Raw genomic sequence first — 19,506 nt, forward strand, 5'->3', positions numbered from 1 at the left:
GACGGACCTTGCATTGAGCTGATGACATAGACTTCAGCTGCTGTCTCTTCCTTGATTAACTGTACTCGGACTCGGGTTCCTGGACTTGGTGCATAGTAGGTCATGGAGGCCTGGCTCAGGGCTTTCTTTCGTGGAAATCCACTCCTCTCCACCGGAAATAGGTTGGAGGCTTACACGGTAAGATAAGAGGGAAATCTAGTCGTGGACAGGAAAGTTAACCATAACATTTCCTTCCCCTGAACCAGGATCCGCATAGTGACCTTAGTAACACGGTAAGGTACAGGCGGTGGCCAAGTACCCTCCGAAGATGGGTTCTAGGACCCCCGAACATATTGATCATTGAGGGGGGCCTCGGCCCAGGAAGGGGAGAGTGGCCGAGTGGTTAAAAGCGACAGACTGTAAATCTGTTGAAGTTTTTCTACGTAGGTTCGAATCCTACCTCTCCCACTTGTTTGTTGTAGACTGAAGAGTTTCCCTTTAAGGGGGTTAGCGTAAAATCGAGTGAAACGAGAGGAGCGAATAAGGAGAACTTCAAAACTCTTTCACTATTCATACGCACCTGCATCCGCAGCTAATTCTTGAAAGTAGTTTCGTTTCCTTATTTTATACGCACGAGGCTAGAGGTTGAGTTCTACACCGATCCCTTCACATTTGAATTAGTGGTTCTTTATCCCTTAGTAAGAAGGCGCCCTGAGGCCGCTTTTCAGGATGCTCTTTTAGGTTTTTAAGAATAGCAATTCTTGGGGTCATTGATGGAGCCGAAGCCCTAGTTTCTTGATGATAGGAATAGCCGTTATCTTCGTTCAATCCCTAACGGTCGCCTATCGGAGTTGCCTGTGTTAGGCATCAAAATTTCCTTCCGATCCGGACTCTTTCTTTGTAAGAAAGACATCCATACGTAGGGTGTGGTCGAAGATCAGTGACTGCTTCCTTTGCTGATCAGCGATCATGCCCCCTTATTCTAGCGGAGGAACAACTTCACATCGGATTAATTCCCTAGCTAATCCGCCTTCAAGCCTTGTTCCTTCTTCCGCTTCATCTATCTAAGCCTCTTCCTTGGTCTTTCGTTCGTAGTGGCGACAGGACTACTTAATAGCATAGCATAATTACTTAAAGAAAGCAACCTTAAGCCTGTGGAGCAAGAGTACATCAAATGGATTCACAAAACTGGAAGGAAGAAGGTACGTAGTTACTCGCCTTTCTGTAGTGCGAGAGGGCCGCTACTAACTGAAAAAAAAAGGCACTAGAGCGGGTTTCAGCTCTGGTTCGATAGGAAAAGATGTAATTTAAAATTGAAAAGATATGAAAGATATTTGAAAAAGATAGATTTGTTTTTTAAAAATATTGTGAAGATTTGAAAAAGATATTGATGAGTTTGAAAAAAATTTGAAAAAGATAGAATTGTTTTGAAAAAGATTTGAGAAGAGGTTGAAGAGGAATTGAGAGAGAATTAATATTAGGATTAAGATATTTTTAATAATTTTTTTTTTGAAAAAAAAGTTTGAAAAATGAACGTATGGGAACACGTTTATGCAAGAAAATATGGATGGAAATATGAAAATTTGAAAAAAAATCAATTTGGAAACAAAAACTTCCTCCCCTCCACAATCCTGGCGTTAAACGCCCAACTGCTGCATGTTTTGGGCGTTTAACGCCCATCTGTAGCCTCTTTTGGGCGTTTAACGCCCAGCTGTTGCTTCTGGATGGCGTTAAATGCCAGAATTCCTTTGTCACTGGGCATTTTTCCTGAACACCCAGGATGCTGCAAGTATGGCGTTTAACGCCCAGAAAGGCATCATTACTGGCGTTAAACGCCCAGTATATGCTTCTTTTGGGCGTTTAACCCCCAAATATACCTATTACTGGCGTTTTCTTACCAGTGAGCTCATTCTCCCTGTTTTGTGCTCTGAATCCTTCTGTAACCCTGTGAACTTATGCAATTGATTCTTTACCTTGAAGATTATTAGTATTGAATTTGTATAATTTAAAAATAAATAAAATAAAGAATAGAATGAAATAAAATAACACAAAAAGTTTTGCTAATGGCTGGGTTGCCTCCCAGCAAGCACTTCTTTATTGTCTTTAGCTGGACCTTGCTGAGCTTTTAATCTAGCTTCAGCCTTGAGCACTCTTGCTCAACATTGCCTTCAAGATAATGCTTGATCCTCTGTCCATTAACAATGAACTTCTTATTAGAATCAATGTCTTGAAGCTCCACATAGCCATATGGTGACACACTTGTAATCACATATGGTCCCCTCCACCGGGATTTCAGTTTCCCGGGGAATAGCCGGAGCCTAGAGTTAAACAGCAGAACCTTCTGTCCTTGTTCAAAGACTCTAGATGACAGCTTTCTGTCATGCCACCTTTTTGCTTTCTCTTTGTAAAGCTTGGCATTTTCGAAAGCAGTGAGTCTGAATTCCTCTAGCTCATTTAGCTGGAGCAATCTTTTTTCTCCAGCTAATCTGGCATCAAAGTTAAGGAATCTGGTTGCCCAGTAGACCTTATGTTCCAGTTCCACGGGCAGATGACAGGCCTTACCATACACAAGCTGGTATGGAGAGGTCCCTATAGGAGTCTTGAATGCTGTTCTGTAAGCCCACAGAGCATCATCCAAGCTTCTCACCCAATCCTATCTACGGGTACTTACAGTCCGTTCCAAGATTCTTTTTAACTCTCTATTAGAGACTTCAGCTTGCTCGTTTGTTTGTGGATGATATGGAGTTGCCACCTTGTGGCTAATTCCGTACCGGACCATGGCAGAGTAAAGTTGTTTGTTGCAGAAGTGAGTGCCCCCATCACTAATTAGTGCTCTAGGGACACCAAACTTGCTGAAGATATGTTTCTGGAGGAACTTCAGCACTATCCTAGTATCATTAGTAGGTGTGGCAATGGCCTCTACCCATTTGGATACATAGTCGACTGCTACCAAAATATAAGTGTTTGAGTATGATGGTGGGAAAGGCCCCATGAAGTCAATACCCCATACATCAAACAACTCAATCTCCAAGATTCCTTGTTGAGGCATGGCTTAACCATGAGGCAGATTACCAACTCTCTGGCAACTGTCACAGTTACATACAAACTCTCGGGAATCTCTATAGAGGGTAGGCCAGTAGAAGCCACATTGGAGGACCTTGGTGGCTGTTCGCTCACCTCCGAATTGGCCTCCATATTGCGATCCATGGCAATGCCATAAGATCTTCTGTGCTTCTTCTCTAGGCACACACCTACGGATTATTCCGTCTGCACATCTCTTAAAGAGATAGGGTTCATCCCACAAGTAGTACTTTGTATCAGTAATTAATTTTTTCTTTAGTTGCCTGCTGTACTCTTTGGGTATGAACCTAGCAGCTTTATAGTTTGCAATGTCTGCAAACCATGGTGTTTCCTGAATGGCGAACAAATGCTCATCCAGAAAGGTTTAAGAGATCTCAATAGAGGAAAAGGACGCCCCTTCTACTGGTTCTATCCGGGACAGATGATCAGCCACTTGGTTTTCTGTCCCTTTTCTGTCTCTTATTTCTATATCAAACTCTTGCAGAAGCAACACCCATCTTATGAGCCTGGGTTTTGAATCCTGCTTTGTAAGTAGATATTTAAGAGCAGCATGGTCAGTATACGCAATCACTTTGGATCCTACTAAGTATGATATAAACTTGTCAATGGCATAAACCACTGCAAGTAATTCTTTTTCTGTGGTTGTGTAATTTTTTTGGGCATCATTTAAAACACGGCTAGCATAATAAATGACATGCAGAAGCTTGTCATGCCTCTGCCCCAATACTGCACCAATGGCATAGTCATTGGCATCACACATTAGTTCGAATGGTAAGGTCTAGTCTGGTGCAGAAATAACTGGTGTTGTGACCAGCTTAGCTTTCAGAGTTTCAAACGCCTGCAGACACTCTGTGTCAAACACAAATGGCGTGTCAACAGCTAGCAGGTTGCTTAGAAGTTTTTTAATTTTTGAAAAATCCTTTATAAACCTCCTATAGAATCCTGCATGCCCCAGAAAGCTTCTGATTGCCTTAACATTGGCAGGTGGTGGTAATTTTTTAATTACCTCTACCTTAGCTTGATCCACCTCTATTCCCTTGTTCGAAATCTTGTGCCCAAGGACAATCCCTTCAGTTACCATAAAGTGGCATTTTTTCCAATTTAAAACCAGGTTAGTCTCTTGGCAACTTTTCAGAACCAGTGTTAGGTGATCAAGACAAGAGCTGAATGAGTCTCCATATACTGAGAAGTCATCCATGAAGACTTCCAGAATTTTTTCCACCATATCAGAGAAAATAGAGAGCATGCATCTCTGAAAGGTTGCAGGTGCATTACACAGCCCAAATGGCATCCTTCTGTAAGCAAACACTCCAGATGGACACGTGAATACTGTTTTCTCTTGATCCTGGGGATCTTCTGCAATTTGGTTGTAGCCTGAATAGCCATCCAAAAAGCAGTAATAATCATGACCTGCTAGTTTTTCTAGCATCTGGTCTATGAATGGTAAAGGAAAATGATCCTTTCTGGTGGCTGTATTGAGCCTTCTGTAGTCAATACACATGCGCCACCTTGTAACTGTTCTTGTAGGAACCAGTTCATTTTTTTCATTATGAACCACTGTAATGCCTCCCTTTTTGGGGACAACTTGGACAGGGCTCACCCAGGGGCTGTTAGAAATGGGATAAATAATCCCAGCCTCCAGTAACTTGGTGACCTCTTTCTGCACCACCTCCTTCATGGCTGGATTTAGCCGCCTCTGTGGTTGAACCACTGGCTTAGCATCATCCTCCAATAGGATCTTGTGCATGCATCTAGCAGGGCTTATGCCCTTAAGGTCACTTATGGACCACCCAAGAGCTGTCTTGTGTGTCCTTAGCACTTGAAGTAGTGCTTCCTCTTCCTGTGGATTTAAAGCAGAGCTTATGATCACCGAAAAAGTGTCACCTTCTCCCAAAAATGCATATTTCAGGGACGGTGGTAGTGGTTTGAGCTCGGGTTTAGGAGGTTTTTCCTCTCCCTGAGGAATTTCCAGAGGCTCTTTTATTTCCTCTGAATCCTCCAAATCAGGCTGAGCATCTTTAAAGATGTCTTCTAGCTCTGATTCGAGACTCTCATCCATGTTGATCTCCTCTACCAAAGAGTCAATAAGATCAACTTTCATGCAGTCTTTTGGTGTGTCTGGATGCTGCATGGCTTTGACAACATTTAACTTGAATTCATCCTCATTGACCCTCAGGGTTACTTTCCCCTTTTAGACATCAATGAGAGTTCGTCCAGCTGCTAGGAAAGGTCTTCCTAGAATGAGAGTAGCACTCTTGTGCTCCTCCATTTTCAGCACTACAAAGTTAGTGGGAAAAGCGAATGGCCCGACCCTGACAATCATGTCTTCAATCACGCCTGATGGGTATTTAATGGAGCCATCAGCAAGTTGGAGACATATCCGGGTTGGTTTAACTTTTTCAGTTAAACCAAGCTTTCTGATAGTGGATGTAGGTATTAGGTTGATGCTTTCCCCAAGATCACATAAAGCTGTCTTGGTGCAATTACCCTCTAATATGCATGGTATCATAAAGCTCCCGGGATCTTTAAGCTTTTCTGGGAAGCTTTTCAGAATGACTGCACTACATTCTTCAGTGAGGAGAACTCTTTCAGTTTCTCTCCAATCCTTCTTATGACTCAAGATCTCTTTCATGAACTTGGCATAAGAGGGTATTTGCTTAAGTGCCTCTGCAAATGGAATCTTTATTTCAAGAGTCCTGAGATAGTCTGCAAAGCGGGCAAATTGCTTATCCTGCTCCTCTTTACAGAGTTTTTGAGGATAAGGTATCTTGGCTTTGTATTCCTCAACCTTAGTTGCTGTAGGTTTATTTCCTACAGAGGTGGTTGGAGAAGCCTTTTTAGAGGGGTTGTTATCAGCACTTGTGTGTGTCTGATCCCTCACTGGAATTTGAATGCCCGGGTTAGAAGCTGGATTGGCGTTGGACGCCAAATCCTTACTTGTTTCTGGCATTTGAACGCCAGAACTGAGCTTCCATTGGGCGTTTGACACCAACTCCCTGCCTGTTTTTGGCGTTTGAACGCCAGAGCTATGCATGGGTTAGGCATTTAACGCCAGCTTTGCATCCTTTTCTGGCGTTTGAACGCCAGATTTATTCCTCTCTGGGCTCTTACTGTCCTCAGAGGGATTTGGACAATATTTTGCTCATCCTCTGTCAGTTGTTATTTTCTTGGCTTTCTGCTGCTCTGATGTGATGTATTTAATGTTTTCCCACTTCTTAATTGAACTTCCTGGCGCTCTTCTGTTATCTGCCTTGATAGCTGCTGTTTTGTCTGATTCAATTGTACTTTCATATTTTTATTAGCATTTTTAGTGTCTTGTAGCATCTCCTTGAATTCTGCCAGCTGTTTTGTTAGAAAACACAATTGTTGATTGAGTTCAGCAACTTGTTCTGGTGGACCAAGTTCAGTAGATACTGCTTTGGTTTCTTCTTGTATGGAGGACCCACTACTTATGTACAGATGCTGATTTCTAGCGACTATATCAATAAGCTCTTGAGCCTCTTCAATAGTTTTTCTCATGTGTATAGATCCACTAGCTGAGTGGTCTAGAGATATCTGAGCTCTTTCTTTAAGCCCATAGTAGAAGATGTCTAATTGCACCCACTCTGAAAACATTTCAAAGGGGCATTTCCTTAGCATCCTTCTATACCTCTCCCAGGCATTATAAAGGGATTCATTATCCTCTTGTTTAAAGCCTTGGATGTCCAGCCTTAGCTGTGTCATCCTTTTTGGAGGAAAATATTGATTCAGAAATTTGTCTGATAACTGTTTCCATGTTCTTATGCTTGCTGTGGGCTGGTTATTTAACCACCTCTTAGCTTGATCTTTTATAACAAACAGAAACAGTAACAACCTGTATACATCCTGATCTACCTCCTTGTCACGCACTGTGTCAGCAATTTGCAAGAACTGCGCCAGAAACTCAGTAGGTTCTTCCTGTGGAAGACCGGAATACTGGCAATTTTGCTGCACCATGACAATGAGCTGAGGATTTAGCTCAAAACTTCTTGCTTTGATGGGAGGTATACAGATGCTACTCCCATATGTAGCAGTAATGGGGTTAGCATATGACCCCAGAGTCCTTCTGGACTGTTCATTTCCACTTAGATCCATGATGGAGAAAGGGAGATGATGTGAATTGCAAGTAAAATATATTTTTATTTTTATTTTATTTAATTAAAAATAACTGAAAAAAATTGAAATAAAATAAAGTAAAATAATTAGAAGATAAAATATAGATTTTGAAAATTAAAAGAAAAGGAAAATTAAAAGAAATTTGAATGTTGAATTGACTAATTAATTGAAAAGATTTGAAAATTTTTGAATATGATTTTCGAAAAAGATTTGAATTTTGAATTTTTAAAACTAAGATAAGATAAAATAGAAAGTTTTGAAATAAAAATCTGAAATTTTTTTTAAAGGAAAATTTCGAAAATTAATTAAAATAAAGAGAAAAGATATTTTTGAATTTAATGAAGAGAGAGAAAAACAATAAAAAGACACCAGACTTAAAATTTTTAGATCTAATGCTCCTTGTTTTTTGAAAGTTTTAGAGGGAAAACACCAAGGAACACCAAACTTAAAGATTTTAAGATCAAACCACAAAGAAGCCTCAAGAACACCTTGAAGACTCACAAGAACATAAAAAGAACACCAAACTTAAAACTTTTAGAAAACTAAAAAGAAGTTTTCAAAAATAAATAAAAAAAGAGAACATCAAACTTAAAAGTTTGACACGAGATTTAATCAAAGAAAAATTATTTTTGAAAAAGTTTTAAAAGGAGGATTCCCGATTACCAAGAACATAAGCACAACGCTCTAGCCAATTGAGCTATGAATTTAAAGTGTTTTAAAAAAAGTATTTAATGTATAAAATCTCTTTTTTTTTTAATACTGATAATTTAAAAACGCACAAGAAAAACAAGAAAATACACAGAACAGGAAAAACTAAAGATCGGACAAGAAAAATAGCAAGAAAAACTTGAAGATCAAGAAAGAACAATGAACACAAATTCGAAAATTTAAAAGAAAGTAAAAATATGTAATTGACACCAAACTTAAAATATAAAACTAAACTCAAATAGAAAAACTCAATTATTAGTTTAGAAAAATTTCCGAAAGATTTAAAAGAGAAAATAAGGATTTAAAAAAAATTTCAAACAAAAACAATAATAGAAGACGCAATTTTAGTGACTCTAAACTAAAAAGATAAATTTTTCCTAATCTAAGCAACAAAATAAACCGTCAGTTGTCCAAACTCGAACAATCCCCGGCAACGGCGCCAAAAACTTGGTGCACGAATTGTAAATCACACTTTTTACAACTCGTACCACTAACCAGCAAGTGCACTGGGTCATCCAAGTAATACCTTACGTGAGTAAGGGTCGAATCCCACGGAGATTGTCGGCTTGAAGCAAGCTATGGTTATCTTGTAACTCTTAGTCAGGATATCAATTATGATTATCAGTTTGAATTGCAAAAAATAAAAGAGCATGAAATAGATACTTGTTATGCAGTAATGGAGAACAAATTGAGGTTTTGGAGATGCTTTATCTCTGAGTCACTACTTTCCTTCCATTTTCTTCTTCACGCACGCAAGGCTCCTTCCATGGCAAGCTGTGTGTTGGGTTTCACCGTCGTCAATGGCTACCTCCCGTCCTTTCAGTGAAAAATGTCCATGTACATGGCTAATCATCTGTCGGTTCTCACTTGTATTGGAATAAGATCCATTGATCCTTTTGCGTCTGCCCAATATTTGTGAGTTTGAAGCTCGTCACAGTCATCCCTTCCCAGATCCTACTCAGAATACCACAGACAAGGTTTAGACGTTTCGGATCTTAGGCATGGCCGCCAATTGATTCTAGCTTATACCACGAAGACTCTGGTCGCACGGATCTGAAAGTTCTGTTGTCAGGAGAGGCGATCAGACTCATGAGCCAGGAACCCAAAAGATATTCATTCAATCTAAGGTAGAACGGAGGTGGTTGTCAGGTACGCATTCATAGGTTGAAAATGGTGATGAGTGTCACAGATCATCACATTCATCATATTGAAGTGCGAATGAACATCTTAGAACAGAAACAAGCGTGTTGAATAGAAAATAGAAGTAATTGCATTAATTCATCAAGATACAGCAGAGCTCCTCACCCCCAATCATGGAGATTAGAGACTCATGCCGAAGAGATACAATGTAAATCGTGAAAATGTCATGAGATTCATAACAAATCTCTAAAAGTTGTTTAAATACTAAACTAGTAACCTAGGTTTACAGAAAATGAGTAAACTACGATAGATAGTGCAGAAATCCACTACCGGGGCCCACTTGGTATGTGCTGGGGCTGAGACTTGAGCTTTACACGTGCCTAGGCTGTTTCTGGAGTTAAACGCCAGGTTGTAGCCTGTTTTGGGCGTTTAACTCCAATTTGTAACCTGTTTCTGGCGTTTAACGCCAAAATGCAACATGGAACTGGTGTTGAACACCAGTTTACGTCGTCTATCCTTGAGCAAAGTATGGAATATTATATATTGCTGGAAAGCTACTTTCCAACGCAATTGAGAGCGTGCAATTTGGATTTCTGTAGCTCCAGAAAATCCATTTCGAGTGCAGGGAGGTCAGAATCCAACAGCATCTACAGTCCTTTTTCAGCCACTGAATCAGATTTTTCTCAGGTCCCTCAATTTCAGCCAGAAAATACCTGAAATTATAGAAAAGCACACAAACTCATAGTAAAGTCCAGAAATGTGAATTTTGAATAAAAACTAATAAAATATAACAAAAACTAATTAATTTATACTAAAAACTACCAAAAAACAATGCCAAAAAGCGTATAAATTATCCGCTCATCATCCACCTTAGTGATGGTGGCTTGTTCTTCCTCTTGAAGATCTTATGGAGTACTTGAGCTCCTCAATGTCTCTTCCTTGCCTTTGTTGCTCCTCCCTCATGACTCTTTGGTCTTCTCTAATTTCATGGAGGATGATGGAATGCTCTTGGTGCTCCACCCTTAGTTGTCCCATATTGGAACTTAATTCTCCTAGGGAGGTGTTGATTTGCTCCCAATAGTTTTGTGGAGGAAAATGCATCCCTTGAGGCATCTCAGGAATTTCATGATGAGGAATTTCCTCATGCTCTTGCCCATGAGTGGGATCTCTTGTTTGCTCCATCCTTTTCTTAGTGATGGGCTTGTCCTCATCAATGAGGATGTCTTCCTCTATGTCAATTCCAGCCGAATTGCAGAGGTGACAAATGAGATGAGGGAAGGCTAACCTTGCCAAAGTAGAGGACTTGTCCGCCACCTTATAGAGTTCTAGGGATATAACCTCATGAACTTCTACTTCCTCTCCAATAATGATGCTATGGATCATGATAGCCCAGTCTATAGTAACTTCAGATCGGTTGCTAGTGGGAATGATTGAGCATTGGATGAACTCTAACCATCCCCTAGCCACAGGCTTGAGGTCATGCCTTCTTAGTTGAACCGGCTTCCCTCTTGAATCTCTCTTCCATTGAGCGCCCTCTTCACAAATGTCTATGAGGACTTGGTCCAACCTTTGATCAAAGTTGACCCTTCTAGTGTAGGGGCGTGCATCTCCTTGCATCATGGGGAAGTTGAATGCTAACCTTACATTTTCTGAACGGAAATCTAAGCATTTCCCCCAAACCATTATAAGCCAATTCTTAGGATCCGGGTTCACACTTTGGTCATGGTTCTTGGTGATCCATGCTTTGGCATAGAACTCTTGAACCATTAAGATCCCGACTTGTTGAATGGGGTTGGTGAGAATTTCCCAAAATCTTTTTCGAATCTCATGTCGGATCTCTAAATATTCACCCTTTTTGAGCTTGAAAGGGACCTCAGGGATCACCTTCTTCTTGGCCACAACTTCATAGAAATGGTCTTGATGCACCCTTGAGATGAATCTCTCCATCTTCCATGACTCGGAGGTGGAATCTTTTGCCTTCCCTTTCCTCTTTCTAGAGGTTTCTCTGGCCTTTGGTGCCATAAATGGTTATGGAAAAACAAAAAGCAACGCTTTTACCACACCAAACTTAGAAGGTTTGCTCGTCCTCGAGCAAAAGATAAAAGAAGAGAGTAGGAGAAGAAGAAATAGAGGAGATGGAGGGGGTTAGTGTTTCGGCCAAGGGGGTGAGTAGGGTGTATGATGTGTGAAAATGAAGGAGTGAAGATTGGTTTATATAGGAGTGGAGAGAGGGGTAGGGTTCGGCCATGTATGCGTGGGTTTGGGAGGGAAATTGGTTTGAATTTGAATGGTGAGGTAGGTGGGGTTTTATGATGGATGGATGTGGATTGGTGAAGAGATTATGGAGAAGAGGGTAGGATTTGATAGGTGAGGGGTATTTGGGGAAGGGTGTTATGGAAAGGTGTGAAGAAGAGAGAAAGAGCTGAAGTAGGTGGGGATCCTGTGGGGTCCACAGATCCTGAGGTGTCAAGGATTTCTCATCCCTGTACCATGTGGCGTGTAAACGCCCCCTTGATTGCCAATCCTGGCGTTAAACGACAGGTTGTTTCCCATTTCTGGCGTTTAACGCCAGCTTTTCTCCCCTTTCTGGCATTTAAACGCCAGCTCTGTGCCCTTTTCTGGCATTAAACGCTAGCTTTGTGCCCCTTTCTGGCGTTAAACGCCAACTCTATGCCCATTTCTGGCATTAAACGCCCAGAATGGTGCCAGACTGGGCGTTTAACGCCCATTCTGCTATCCTTACTGGCGTTTAAATGCCAGTAAGCTTCTCCTCAAATGTGTGCTATTTTTAATACTATTTTTCATTCTGTTTTTGCTTTTTTAGTTATTTTTGTGACTTCACATGATCATCAACCTACAGAAAACATAAAATAACAATAGAAAATAAATAGATATAATAAAATTGGGTTGCCTCCCAACAAGCACTTCTTTAATGTCAATAGCTTGACAGTGGGCTCTCATGGAGTCTCACAGATACTCAGAGCATGATGATGGCCTCCTAACACCAAACTTAGAGTTTGAATGTGGGGGCTCTATTTGACTCTACATTGAGAGAAGCTTTTCATGCTTCCTCTCTATGGTTACAGAGGGAGATCCTTGAGCCTTAAACACAAGGGAGTCCTCATTCACTTGAAGGACCAATTCTCCTCTATCAACATCAATCACAGCTTTTGCTGTGGCTAGGAAGGGTCTGCCAAGGATGATGGATTCATCCATACACTTCTCAGTGTCTAGGATTATGAAATCAACAGGGATGTAGTGGTCTTCAACCTTTACCAAGACATCCTCTACAAGTCCATAAGCCTGTTTCCTTGAATTTTCTGCCATCTCTAGTGAGATTCTTGCAGCTTGTACCTCAAGGATCCCTAGCTTCTCCATTACAGAGAGAGGCATGAGGTTTATGCTTGACCCTAGGTCACACAGAGCCTTCTCAAAGGTCATGGTGCCTATGGTACAAGGTATTGAGAACTTTCCTGGATCCTGTCTCTTCTGAGGTAATCTCTGCCTAGTCAAGTCATCCAGTTCTTTAGTGAGCAAGGGGGGTTCATCCTCCCAAGTCTCATTACCAAATAACTTGGCATTTAACTTCATGATTGCTCCAAGGTACTTAGTAACTTGCTCTTCAGTAACATCTTCATCCTCTTCAGAGGAAGAATACTCATCAGAGCTCATGAATGGAAGAAGTAAATTCAATGGAATCTCTATGGTCTCAGTGTGAGCCTCAGATTCCCATGGTTCCTTATTAGGGAACTCCTTGGGGGCCAGTGGATGTCCATTGAGGTCTTCCTCAGTGGAAATCACTGCCTTTCCCTCCTCTATGCATTCGGCCATGTGGGACGTGTTTATGGCCTTGCATTCTCTCTTTGGGTTCTCTTTTGTATTGCTTGGGAAAGTACTAGGAGGGAGTTCAGTAACTTTCTTACTCAGCTGACCCACTTGTGCCTCCAAATTTCTAATGGGAGTAAACTACCATTTGTACCCACGAAAGTTGAAAACACTGACATATCTACCCATAGAAAAAGGAAATTACCATTTGTACCCATGAAAAATGATTTTTACAAGTAAAATTATCCAAACCCTAAAAAATTACCTAAAATCCCTAAATTACTCTTATCTTCACCACCAAACCACCTCCTTCACCCAAACCCCTTTCTAACCCTAACCCTCTTCACCCAGCCACCACCCCTCTTTTTCTTTCTAACACACTCTCACCATTACTTTCCACTCAGTCCCCACCGCTGCTCCAATGGCTCCTTGCCACACCCTCCTCTCTTTCATCCTCACAGTCACAGTAACACTTGCTGCCGCTTCCCCGGAGAAGAAGAGCACTTTCATGGTGCAAGTACACCATGAAGCCAAGCCCTCCATCTTCCCAACCCACAAGCACTGGTACGCTCCCCACTAACCACTCCATCATCCTCATCTACTCATCACCTTACCGCTACCACCACCACTAACCCCAAATTGCCTCTGTTTCCGTTCTTACAACCTCCAATGTCAGTGTCAGTGACCACCCCTCCTTCTCTCCTTCCCTGTCTCGCTCTTGCCGAACAGAGGACATTCGCACCCACCCCGCCCCTGCTTCGCCGCCGCTAGCAACCCTAGAGCCACAGTGCCCCTTCTCCTCTTTTCACTGCCGACCACATAGGGCTACCTTATCCTCATCACCGAACCAGTGCCCCTGATGGGCCACCACGCCAGCTGCCACCACCGCGGTCCCCTTTGCAAACCAAATTCGTAGTGAGCTCTCTCTCTCTCTCTTTCTGTCTCTTTCACCATTTTTCTTTTCTCCTAGAAAAAGTGAATCCAAATACATGAGGCTTCTATGTTTGATTGTTTAGATTTGATCCTCTCTCCTCACTCTCTTCTCACCTTGGATCTGTGTTCTTTTTTGCCCTATTTCTATTAGCTTTCTCCATGACACCCTTTTCAATGTTTTATTTTCTCAAACAGCTTCAGATTCAGTTGAAACCAAGATCCAATTTTGACTCTCACCCATCGTCATCCATTTCAAATTCCTCTCTGTGGGGATTTTGATTCCTCCAAAGGTGAAGGTTATGGTGATGAAGGAGTGACAATGAGGTGGTTTGTGGCAGAGGTGGTTTGTGGCAGAGAAATGGAGGTTAGATCGGAGAGTGTTCATGTGATGCAAAGAGAGAGATGAGGGATGATGGTAGCAGTGGTAATGATAAGGGTATTTTAGAGATTTTAGGTAATTTTTTAGGGTTTGGATAATTTTGCTTGTAAAAATCATTTTTCATGGGTACAAATGGTAATTTCCTTTTTCTATGGGTAGATATGTCAGCGTTTTCAACTTTCGTGGGTACAAATGGTAGTTTACTCTTCTAATGGAGGATCTTATTTCAGTCATGAAACTTTGAGTGGTTTTAATTGGATCAGAGACTACAGTTGCTACGTCAGAGTGGCTCTGCTTAGAATTCTCTATCTATTGCTGAGAAGATGATGGAAAAGGCTTGCTATTGCTAAACCTATTTCTTCCACCATTACTGTTGTTGAAGCCTTGTTGAGGCCTCTGTTGGTCCTTCCATGAGAGATTTTGATGATTTCTCCATGAAGGATTATAGGTGTTTCCATATGGTTCTCCCATGTAATTTACCTCTTCTATTGTTGGGTTCTCGAGATCATAGGCTTCTTCTTCAGATGAGGCTTCTTTAGTACTGCCTGTTGCTGCTTGCATGCCAGACAGGCTCTGAGAAATCATATTGACTTTCTGAGTCAATATTTTGTTCTGAGCCAATATGGCATTCAGAGTATCAATCTCAAGAACTCCTTTCTTCTGATTTGTCCCATTATTCACAGGATTCCTTTCAGAAGTGTACATGAATTGGTTATTTGCAACCATTTCAATGAGTTCTTGAGCTTCTACAGGCGTTTTCTTCAGATGAAGAGATCCTCCAGCAGAGCTGTCCAATGACATCTTGGACAGTTCAGACAGACCATCATAGAAGATACCTATGATGCTCCATTCTGAAAGCATGTCAAAAGGACACCTTCTGATCAATTGCTTGTATCTTTCCCAAGCTTCATAGAGGGATTCACCTTCCTTCTGTCTGAAGGCTTGGACTTCCACTCTAAGCTTACTCAATTTTTGAGGTGGAAAGAACTTTTCCAAGAAGGCATTGACTAGCTTTTCCCAAGAGTTCAGGCTTTCTTTAGGTTGTGAGTCCAACCATGTCCTAGCTCTGTCTCTTACAACAAAAGGGAAGAGCATAAGTCTGTAGACCTCAGGGTCAACCCCATTGGTCTTAATAGTATCACAGATTTGCAAGAATTCAGCTAAGAACTGATGAAGATCTTCCAATGGAAGTCCATGAAACTTGCAATTATGTTGCATTAGAGAAACTAATTGAGGCTTAAACTCAAAGTTGTTTGACTGATGAGGATCTTCTAATGGAAGTCCATGAAACTTGCAATTCTGTTGCATTAGAGAAACTAATTGAGGCTTAAGCTCAAAGTTGTTTGCTCCAATGGCAGGGATAGAGATGCTTCTCCCATAGAAGTCGGGAGTAGGTGTAGTAAAGTCACCAAGCACCTTCCTTGCATTGTTGGCATTGTTGTTGTTTTCGGCTGCCATGGCTTCTTCTTGTTTGAAAATTTCTGTTAGGTCCTCTACAGAGAGTTGTACTTTAGCTTCTCTTAGCTTTCTCTTCAAGGTCCTTTCAGGTTCAGGATCAACTTCAACAAGAATGTCCTTGTCCTTGCTTCTGCTCATATGAAAGAGAGAAGAGGAAAGTATGGAATTCTCTATGTCACAGTATAGAGATTCCTTGAGGTGTCAGAGAAAAAGAAGAATAGAAGGAGGAGGTAGAGAGGAGAGAATTCAAACTTATAGAGAGAGTCTGAATTACTGATAGTGGAGGAGTGTTAGTCCTTAAATAGAAGGGTGTGAGAAGAGGGGAAGAATTTTCGAAAACAAATTAAAAAGATTTTGAAATAATTAAAAGAAATTTTGAAAAAATAGTTGATGATTTTCGAAAATTGAGTTTGAGGTAATAGTTAATTGATTTTGAAAAAGATTTTGAAATTAGAAATTAAAAAGATATGATTGAAAATTATTTTGAAAAAGATGTGATTGAGAAGATATATTTGAGAAGATATGATTGAAAATTGATGAGCGGATAATTTATACGCTTTTTGGCATTGTTTTTAGTATATTTTTAGTATGATTTAGTTAGTTTTTATTATATTTTTATTAGTTTTTAATTAAAAATCACATTTCTGGACTTTACTATGAGTTTGTGTATTTTTCTATGATTTCAGGTATTTTCTGGCTGAAATTGAGGGACTTGAGCAAAAATCAGAGTCAGAGGTTGAAGAAGGACTGCAGATGCTGTTGGATTCTGACCTTCCTGCACTCAAAGTGGATTTTCTGGAGCTACAGAACTCCAAATGGCACGCTCTCAATTGCGTTGGAAAGTAGACATCCAGGGCTTTCTAGCAATATATAATAGTTTATACTTTGCCCGAGTTTAGATGACGCAAACTGGCGTTCAACGCCAGCTTCTTACCCTATTCTGGAGTCAAACGCCGGAAACAGGTTGCAAAGTGGAGTTAAACACCAGAAACAGGTTACAAACTGGCGTTCAACTCCAAGGAATACCTCTACAAATGGAAGCTTCAATGCTTAGCCCAAGCACACACCAAGTGGGCCCCGGAAGTGAATTTCTGCATCATTTACTATTTTCTGTAAACCTAGTAACTAGTCTGATATAAATAGGACATTTTACTATTGTATTAGACATCTTATGAATTTTAGTTCATCTTAGGATCATATTGATCACGTTTAGGAGGGCTGGCCTCTCGGCCATGCCTAGACCTTGTTCTTATGTATTTTCAACGGTAGAGTTTCTACACACCATAGATCAAGGTGTGGAGCTCTGCTGTTCCTCATGAATTAATACAAAGTACTATTATTTTTCTATTCAATTCAAGCTTATTCCAATTCTAAGATATTCATTCGCGCCTAAATATGAATGTGATGATCGTGACACTCATCATCATTCCCAACCTATGAACGCGTGCCTGACAACCACTTCCGTTCTACCTTAGATTGAATGAGTATCTCTGGGATTCCTTAATCAGAGTCTCCGTGGTATAAGTTAGAATCCATGGACAGCCATTCCTGAGATCCAGAAAGTCTAAACCTTGTTTGTGGTATTTCGAGTATGATCTGGGAAGGGGTGGCTGTGACGAGCTTCAAACTCGCGAGTGCTGGGCGTAGTGACAGACACAAAAGGATAGTAAATCCTATTCCAGTATGATCGAGAACCGACAGATGATTAGCCATGCAGTGACAGCGCATTGGACCATTTTTACTGAGAGGACGGGATGTAGCCATTGACAACAGTGATGCCTAACATACAGCTTGCCATAGAAAGGAGTATGAATGATTGGATGAAGACAGCAGGAAAGCACAGGTTCAGGAGGAACGAAAGCATCTCTACACGCTTATCTGAAACTCTCACCAATGAATTACATAAGTATCTCTATCTTTATTTTACCTTTTATTTATCTTTTAATTATTAAATCTCCATAATCAATTGAATCTGCCTGACTGAGATTTACAAGGTGACCATAGCTTGCTTCAAGCCGACAATCTCCGTGGGATCGACCCTTACTCACGTAAGGTTTATTACTTGGACGACCAAGTGCACTTGCTGGTTAGTTACACGAAGTTGTGACAAAGAGCTAATATTATGAACGTGTGTATTGAGTTTTTAGCGCCGTTACCAAGGAAAGAACGATCACGATTTCGTGCACCAAGTTTTTGGCGCCGTTGCCGGGGATTGTTCGAGTTTGGACAACTGACGGTTCATCTTGTTGCTCGGATTAGGTAATTTTATTTTAATTTTAAGCTTTTTGTTCTTATTTTTATTTTAAAAAAAATTATTTTCAAAAATTTATTTTTCTTCGGAATTTTTAAGAATGAATTCTAGAGTTTCATGAAGCACGTTGAAGCCTGGCTGGCTGTAGAGCCATGTCTAATTCATTTGGACCGAGGCTTCCACTTATCAGCATATGAAGTTGGATGAAGTATCAGCTGTTGTATGCCTGATTTGTATCTGCTGAAGCTTGGCTGGCCATTGGCCATGTCTAGTGCTTTGGACCGGAGCTTTCACTGAAAGCTTGGCTGGCTAGTGAGTCATGTCTAATTCCTTGACCGGAGCTTTAGACTAACATTGCAAGATTCCTGGAATTTATATTAAAAATTTTGAAATCCTTGTTTTTCTTTTTCCAATTAATTTTTGAAAACTCAAAAAAAAAATTAAAAGAATCATAAAATAAAAAATATTTGATGTTTCTTGTTTGAGTCTAGTGTCTAAAAAATTAAAAATTTCTAAGTTTGGTGTCTTGCATGTTTTCTTTTCTTAAAAATTTTCAAAAATAAGTTCTTGGTGTTCATATTGACATTCAAAGTGTTCTTGGTATTCATCTTGACATTCATAGTGTTCTTGCATGCATCATTTGTTTTGATCCAAAATTTTCATGCATTGAGTCTTTTTGATGTTTTTCTCTCTCATCATTAAAAATTCAAAAATCAAAAAAATATCTTTCCCTTTTCTTCTCATAAAATTCGAATATTTGACTTGACTTTTTCAAAAATTTTTAAAATCTAGTTGTTTCTTATGAGTCAAATCAAATTTTCAATTTAAAAATTCTATCTTTTTCAAATCTTCTTCAAAAATCAAACCTTTTTCATTTTTCTTTCATATTTTCGAAAATTCCAATTTAATTTTCAAAATATTTTTCTTATTTTTATTTCATATTTTCGAATTCAATGCTAATAATTAATGTGATTGATTCAAAAATATTAAGTTTGTTACTTGCCTAATAAGAAAGGTTCAATCTTTAAATTTTAAAATCAAATCTTTTTGTTTCTTGTTAGTCAAGTAATCAACTTTAATTTTCCTTTAATTTCAAAATATTTTTATTTTATTTTGTTTAATTTTCGAATTCTTCTCTTCCTCATCTCCTTCTAATTATTTATTCATCTACTAACACTTCTCTTCCACCCAAAATTCGAACCCCATCTCCCTCTCTGTGTTCGAGTTTTTCCTCTTCTCCTTCCTATATTCTTCTCTTCTTATACTTGCATAAGGAATCTCTATACTGTGACATAAAGGATTCTATATTTTTTTTTGTGTTCTCTTCTTTTTCATATGAGCAGGAACAAGGATAAGAACATTCTTGTTGAAGCCGATCCTGAACCTGAAAGGACTCTGAAGAGGAAGCTAAGGGAAGCTAAAGCTCAACTCTCTGGAGAAAATCTGACAGAAATTTTCGAAAAAGAAAGAGACATGGCCGAAAATAATAACAATGTAAGGAAGATGCTTGGTAACTTTACTACACCAAATTCCAATTCACATGGAAGAAGCATCTCAATTCCTGCCATTGGAGCAAACAATTTTGAGCTTAAACCTCAACTAGTTTCTCTGATGCAAC

The 19,506-nt window shown here is 40.0% G+C and overlaps 1 non-coding gene across 1 annotated transcript; it reads left to right on the forward strand.

Moving 5' to 3' along the window:
* On the forward strand, window positions 365-447 carry TRNAY-GUA. The gene has a single exon. It is a non-coding gene; the product is annotated as a tRNA-Tyr (tRNA).

The sequence above is a fragment of the Arachis ipaensis genome, chromosome B05 (assembly GCF_000816755.2).
Source record: "Arachis ipaensis cultivar K30076 chromosome B05, Araip1.1, whole genome shotgun sequence".
Taxonomy (NCBI): Eukaryota; Viridiplantae; Streptophyta; class Magnoliopsida; order Fabales; family Fabaceae; genus Arachis; species Arachis ipaensis.